This window comes from Drosophila arizonae, chromosome 5, assembly GCF_054131065.1.
Source record: "Drosophila arizonae isolate 15081-1271.41 chromosome 5, UAZ_ARI_1.0, whole genome shotgun sequence".
NCBI classification, from domain to species: domain Eukaryota; kingdom Metazoa; phylum Arthropoda; class Insecta; order Diptera; family Drosophilidae; genus Drosophila; species Drosophila arizonae.
The window spans coordinates 21,999,200-22,006,502 of NC_142925.1; the positions used below are offsets into that span (position 1 = coordinate 21,999,200).

Consider the following 7,303-nt stretch of genomic DNA (forward strand, 5'->3'; position numbering starts at 1 on the left):
TCGAGTTTCTGATTTATGCGAATTATTTGCTTTGTATCACAGCCGTTTTCAGTTTTCAGTTTTCAGCTTTCAATTTTCAATTTCTAATTTGAAGTGCTGGGCAATTGGCTCATTGATATTGATGATATTGTGTGCTGGCAATGCAATGGAAACTAGATAAATTATGTTTTTATGCACTTGAAATACTCGAAGCAGATGGGAAATTCCCTCGTTGACTTTTAATTGGGCAAGTATTTATTTTAGACTCAGCTTGAGCTATTAAATTATTGCTTAGCTCAACAACTTCTGGGACACTGGAGATAATTGTTAAGAATTTTGCAGTTTCGAAGCATTGGAGTCTTTCTTCTCGGTTCAAGAAGTACATTTATTAAAGTGACATTGACTTCCCCTCCATTAGCTGCTATCTAATTGCCGCTGAGCTGTGCTTTTTAAGTTTAATATAAAGCGCACGTCTTCTCGTTGACTTACAACTGCATCACGAATTCTTTGGCAGCTTGCGAGTCATTTACAGGCAGTCCGCACTCATAACTGCTGCAAAGTAATAGATACACATGCAGCAGATACATTTCAATCTATCGCTCGTGCGCTGACCGTATCTGGGTCTCAGTATCTGCCTATCGCTGCCACGGCTTGTCTTGGCCTGCTCTAATCAGCCGTTAATCGCCGGCATGTACGCAGCTATGGCAATCAAATGACGGCCTGGACATCAGCGATTCAGCGAGTCGGTCCCTGAGGGACTCAGTTCTAATAACGCGCAGCGTGGCGAATAATTGCACGTACTGCGTTTTCCTTTGAAGTCCAGCAGCGACAGCAGCCACGAGATGCACTAAAGACATATTCGCACAGAAGAAAACAAAAACAACAACTTTGAGATACATTTCAACTGTTTGGCGTTGACAACAGCTAGCGATGTGCAGGAAATATAATAAATAATAGGAAAGGATTCTCAAATTCAAAGTAAGATAAATACGAAACAGATCAATGCAGAAAAGTAATATACAATTAATTTAAATTAACCTTAAACTGAGGTATTAAATATACAATATACTATGTTATATTATGTATTATATAAACTTACTAGCTGGCCCGGCAAACGTTGCATTGCCCTCTATATTATTTCTAGGTAAAAAATTGTTGAAAGCTATGTTGTTCAGGCTGGGATACACTGATAAATTTATTAATCGGATTTTCATTCAAGCACCTTGTTGTAAACGACATTCTTCGTTTTTTGGTCGGGTGCAAGAACAAATAATGCGGATCGTTTGCCAACACGTGAGCATGCCACGTACAATTGACCATGAGAAAAACACGCATTTTCTAGATTGAGGCCACAAATAGTCAAAGATTGGCCCTGTGACTTGTTGATCGTCATGGCGAAGGCAAGACGAAGCGGGAATTGAATTCGTTTAAATTCAAAGGGCATATCTGTTGAGCTCATCGGAATCCTAGGAATAAGAACTTCCTCATCTTTAAATTTTCCTTTGAGTATCAACGCGTGAATCACATTGCTCATCAGTTTTCTTATCACCAAACGCGTTCCATTGCACAGTTTTGGTTGGTTTAAATTTCTAAGCATGCAAATCATGGAGAATTGCTCTTTTCATAGCTGTGTTCATTTCTTGACGCCGGTCAAGTTGTTCTTCCATATTGCCCATGAAGTATATTTGCAAGAATTTTTGCTGTGCATCTTCAATAGGTTGCAATGATCCAATGCGATGGCAAATCTGGCCTTGAATCTTTAAATTCAAGGCCATAGTTATAGTTATATTTACAAACACTATTTACAGAAATCTAACAAACTACATTATTCAAAATTTTTTTTTGGCAGTCATAGAAAATAAAATTTTTAACGTAAATTACCTTAAATATCCGTCTCCAATATTTTCCGCCCCAAATTATGTCATTTGGAAACAGGCATTGTATTTTTGAGTGTTCGCTAGAAAATGTCGTGATTCTAGTGTTTCGCCATAAAGCAGGGAACGCAATGGCTATGGTGACCGCTAATGGCAATGTCACCTTACCACTAAGGCAGCACAAACCGGGCGTTTCACCAGCAAACTTCAATGCGCCACAATGCTAGCAAACAACGTCCATTGGACCAATGCAAACTAAACGATTCAAGCTGTAGTCAATGGTACAATCATATCGAAACGCTGCACAGTGGACGGTGCTATATGTAAATGGTGGCCAAAATTCTTTGCGTTGGAATTTTATTATGAAATTTTGAAACTAGGTTTATTTAGTACCTTCAAATTATAAACCAAACAATTGTCATACTGTGACAAGGTCGGGACCCTCCCAGGCTGTTAAATGATGAAGAATTTTGAATAAAGACTAAAAGTGGATAGTAAAATACTTTTTTTTTTTATTATAAGAAACTAAATAAGAAAAACATAATCAATTTATTTTAACTAAATTGTACTGAACAAAAAATGATAATGAAAACATAAAAATGGAATAATATGAAGTAAAAAAATTAATTAAGTAATTCAAAAACGGATTTTAACAGAACAGATTTATTTTTATTTTTAAGCTTTCTTTGTCCACTTATAAAAGGATCCGAGCTCAATAACAATCTATTAAATAAATCTGTATTTGTTGCTATTTGAGAGATCTTTCGAGTGTGGTTGAGTCGGTACATTTTTATGTCCTTATTCCTTGATTCAGCAGCTTCTTCGGAGAGCTCTCCAATAGACACTAATGCATGTGCAATGACATCAGGTGCATGAATTAATATTTTGTGGACTGACGGGGGGAGGTAATACCAACTATATTTTTGTATCAGTTCTCTTGCTGTATCCAACGCAAATTTTCTAAATTTGTCCACATTTATAGAATATCCTGAGGACAAGGCTTGCAATAATGTAGCACAGTTTTCAATTAGACATTTATCAATGCCTGTTATTTCGGCAGACAAAAAAGCATTATTAAAAAACGTTCTAGCCGTATTTCCGTCATTGGTAGATCCACTACCGCCAGTTTTGGGTTTATCGACAATCAGCCCCAATTTTTCTCTAAATTCCTCTTGAATCTTTTTTTTTCGTTTTTGAAAATGTTCCTTATCTTCGGAAGATCTTATTTGCCATTGCTTGATTTCTAATCTGTATGAAAGGTGAAGAAAGTATTCAAAAAATCGAATATATGCGTGTAGAGGAGATAATCCAAATTCAAAGTGTTCTCTTTCAATTTTTTTTTGCAAACATTTTTCAACATCGTTCATATCCGTGGGCTTTGCGCCGCAAATATAGCATTTTGCCGAGGAGGTTTGCGTTAACGCATTGCACACTTTGCCATCAACCATTGTGAGTTGCAAGATATGTTTAACATGTATTGTTCGATTAGATGATGTTTCAATCTTAGTTGGGATCAGCTTTTGAATTTTCGTTTTAAAATATTTTTCTTCATTAACAGTCATTTCAACAGATTCTTTTTTAAATTGAAATCTGATAGGACGACAGTAACGGGTTGACGATGGTGTTGGGTTTTTCCAAATTATTATGTTTTCCGGATCATTTGGTGACTTTGTGATAAGTTGAAGCGGAACATAGGACGTGACAAACAAGTTACTTTCATCAAAATTATTATTTTCAACTTTCTGCTTGTACTCGCTATGCCCTGAGCTACCATCGAAGCCCCATTTACCAATTAAGCTAAAACAATTTGATGCCTCATCTATTTGATTTATTACCTCATTTTGTAACTGAAGAATCCTCGAAGCGGTATGGTCCAACAAGTTTTGGAGCTCAACTTCAGCCTGAGTTTCGCTAATAGTCATTGCTTCGGGATAACTATTTTTTTTTTCCTTCACAACAGTATCGTAGCATGGTAGAAAATTAGCATCCACTTTACTGTTCACGAAGCTTCTAAGTAATAAATACTGATGCTTCGTCAAACCGGCTTCTGTTATAAGAAATACAACTTCACAGGCCTTTGGTGGACAAATCGACGAATTCGGATGACTAAAAGCCGAACGCAAATCATCAGCAGCGGACACATCGAGGTCTGCTAATTCTGCTATCCGTCGACGCTTGGTTCTTTCTGAGCACTCCGCAAAACTTAATTTAGGACGTCCTCGATGTGGATTTAATGTAGAGGATGAAGTCTTTTTATTTAGTGGTACACATTCATACTGCGCAAACCAATCCGAATTTTTTTCGACCACTTTAGACTTAGTTCTGTTGCTCTTCTTCCACATTTCTCCAATTTTTTTAAATATATAGTCAAGTTGTTTCTTAACATCATTGTCCATATTCTCATAACCATCGGATTCAAATTTACAGTTTAGGTTATCACATACTTTTTTTGCTTTATCAGCAAATGAGCCCCTTTCCAAGCACCACATATCAAAAATATATATGCGTGGAATTTGATATTGATATGATGTGCCTATATATATAAGAAAAACCTTTGATGATATTAAACATTCGAAATTAAAATCGGAAGCCAAAACACAAACGAATTCGACGATCAAAACACAAATAATGAAAACAAAAAGACAACATAAACGTAACCTAAATGCATGACGGCACAAAAAACACATGGTAGAAAAAAACGAAAAACAGAACGGGAGGCGGAAGGTGGCAGCTGGAATAAAGAATACAAACTTAAAAAACATTAATAAATATAAAACAAAAAAGTTCATTAGAGGGCGCGACGGGGATCACAACTTTTTCTCCAACTGAAGTCAGTGCACAGAGAAAACTACAACATTAAACAGGCCATTGCGAACAATGTATTACTAAGACAATAATACAACATATTGTTATACAAAATTCACTTTGTTATATAGTATTAACCTTTTCTTTCAATATGCATCATAATTTATGCCAATTAACCACGATTTAATATTTAAATTTAATTTTTTGGCAAGAGATAGCTTTTTAACTTCGTTCACTGCGCACGCCACGTGTCTTTTTGTCTATCTTTTGTTGCTATTCGTAGCGCGTGCGAATGGGATAGTGCAAAATTGAGTTTACAGTGGAATTAATTGTTCTTTTAAGTAATAAAAAAAAATAATAGAGTTGTAAATTTAAAAAAAAATTTTTTTTATTTTTGGCCTATGAAATCGAAACGCTGCTCGATTCAAATCAATCCTTGAACCATTTCTTATTGCCGTTTCACGGGCTGCCTCTCTTTGAGAAGCACGAATTAAGGCCCTTCTTCCCTGGGTACTAACGCGGAGCCTTTCTCGGGCGATTTCTCGCTCTTCGTCAGATAATTGACTCGCGCTATTCCGTTGCCTAATTGCATTATGGGTCCGCCGGGAAAGATTAGATCTTCTAGGACGCGGCATTTTTATTAATAGTAATACTGCCCTCGCACAAAACCATATAAAACAATCGAGAAATATAAATATAAATAATTTACACAAATTTATGTTTGAGACAAACAAATACCTGAACTTTCGAGATATTTAGCTTTTGTAAAAGTCCAAAAATACAATTTTTAATAATTAACTTTTTTTTTTTTAATTTCGAATTTTGAATTTTTTATTTATTTTTGATTGTTAGGTTTTAATCTTTTGATTTTTTTTTTTAATTTTTGCAGATTTTTGATTTGAAATATTTATAAAGTTTAAAAGTCCGAAAATATAAAAAGCCAAAAATACACTTTTTAATAATTACCTTTTTTTTTTTTAATTTCGAATTTTTAATTTTTTATTTATTTTTTGAACAGTCAGGTTTTAATCTTTTGATTTTTTGCAGATTTTTGATTTGAAATATTTTTCCTTTTGATTTGAAATTTTTTTTTTTTTTTTTTTTTTTTTTTTTTTTTTTTTTTTTGAATAGTCAGGTCTGCTCGAGGTCAGGAGACCGTAGACTGACTGACTACATTTGTTTATTTACTTCTACACTATTGTCAAAACTGTCACTGTTACCAAGCCTACTGGGTATAAAAAAAATTTGAACATTTGGGGAAAAAACCGCGTTTTTCAAGTATTCGGCAAATTTTTTCAGTATTTTTAAGACCCTATACTAAACTCGTTGCGGAGACAAATCCAACAAATCAAAAACCATGAAAATTGGTTCAGCCCAAATCAAGTTATAAGCAGTCTTCACTTTTACACAACTTTCTTTTATATATATAGATTATACATTATACATATTTTTTATGTACAGTTTATAGATTCAATTACAATTTAATGTAATTAATTTAACTTATGCTTAAATTGAAGTATAACATATTTTATTATATTGTATATACATACTTATTATTTATTATATATATTCAAGTTGCCCATTTCAGTCCAGAAACTAATTAAAATTAAACTTTATATATTTAATTCAATATACACTTAAACTAAAGCATTTCATATTATATTTCATATACATGTATTGAATATACATATATTTTATATAAAATATATATAAGCAAACAGACACAAAATATATATAGCATATAAAATAGTACATATACTTATTGAATATATATTTTTATATATTATTTATGACATGTATATTTATATTTATTATATGTATATAATATATTACATATTTTATATAGTGAGGCCTTTCCAATCGAGCAAGTTCGTGCTTTATGTCGTTTAAACATGTCTACAACTCCGAAATTCGTAACATAAGCACGCTTCTTATTTTAGGGGCATACAATTTTTATTATTAACTATAATCTTTGGAATCTTCAGTCTGACAAAACCTTATCAGAGCATGCAGTGTCCATTCGTGTTGCATCGTATGAGCACGTGTTCCACCATGTCTAGTTCTGTTTAAATGCTTCATTACGTGCTGATTCGCAAGAGTTTTATAAGACCTAGCCTAACTTATCGATAAATGGATAGTACTTGTTCCTAAATATCAAAGCATGCTTTAAATATGCTTGTTGTACTCGTGCCATTCGTGTCTAGTCTCCTTTCAGTGCATTCGCTCGTGCTGTGTAGTGCCTGGCCCTTTCTCAGCTTGGCATTTAGCACGACAAACTCCCATCGCTAGGCTACAACTAACTAGTTATGCGTGTTGCAACAACAACAATTGTTGCTTTTTAAGTTAATTTTACTGCCTATACAGCTGAGGGACGTAACGGGGGGACCCTGCTCTCAATGAGATCAATGTTCGATACGTGTGGAAATTGCTATATAATTGAGGTGCCGTTGCGTTGCGAAAAGGAAACTCGAATTGTATGTCAGTAGTTGAGCTGAGCTGAGCTGAGTGGCATTGCGTAGAGTTTTTCGCGTCGAGTGAAAATAACAACGAACAGGTATCACTGCAATTTGCGAATGGCACAGGTGGAAATTTATTTTGATGGCAAATGCGATAACGCCAAAGCATTTATTTTATACAATGGGCCT

The 7,303-nt window shown here is 34.3% G+C and overlaps 1 long non-coding RNA gene across 1 annotated transcript; it reads right to left on the reverse strand.

The window, feature by feature from the left end:
- Positions 1-1,142: 1,142 nt before the first annotated feature.
- On the reverse strand, positions 1,143-2,165 carry LOC149268778 (uncharacterized). The gene is made up of 2 exons (XR_016270673.1): positions 1,861-2,165; positions 1,143-1,736 (listed from the first exon to the last, which is right to left on the reverse strand). It is a non-coding gene; the product is annotated as an uncharacterized LOC149268778 (long non-coding RNA).
- Positions 2,166-7,303: the final 5,138 nt, after the last annotated feature.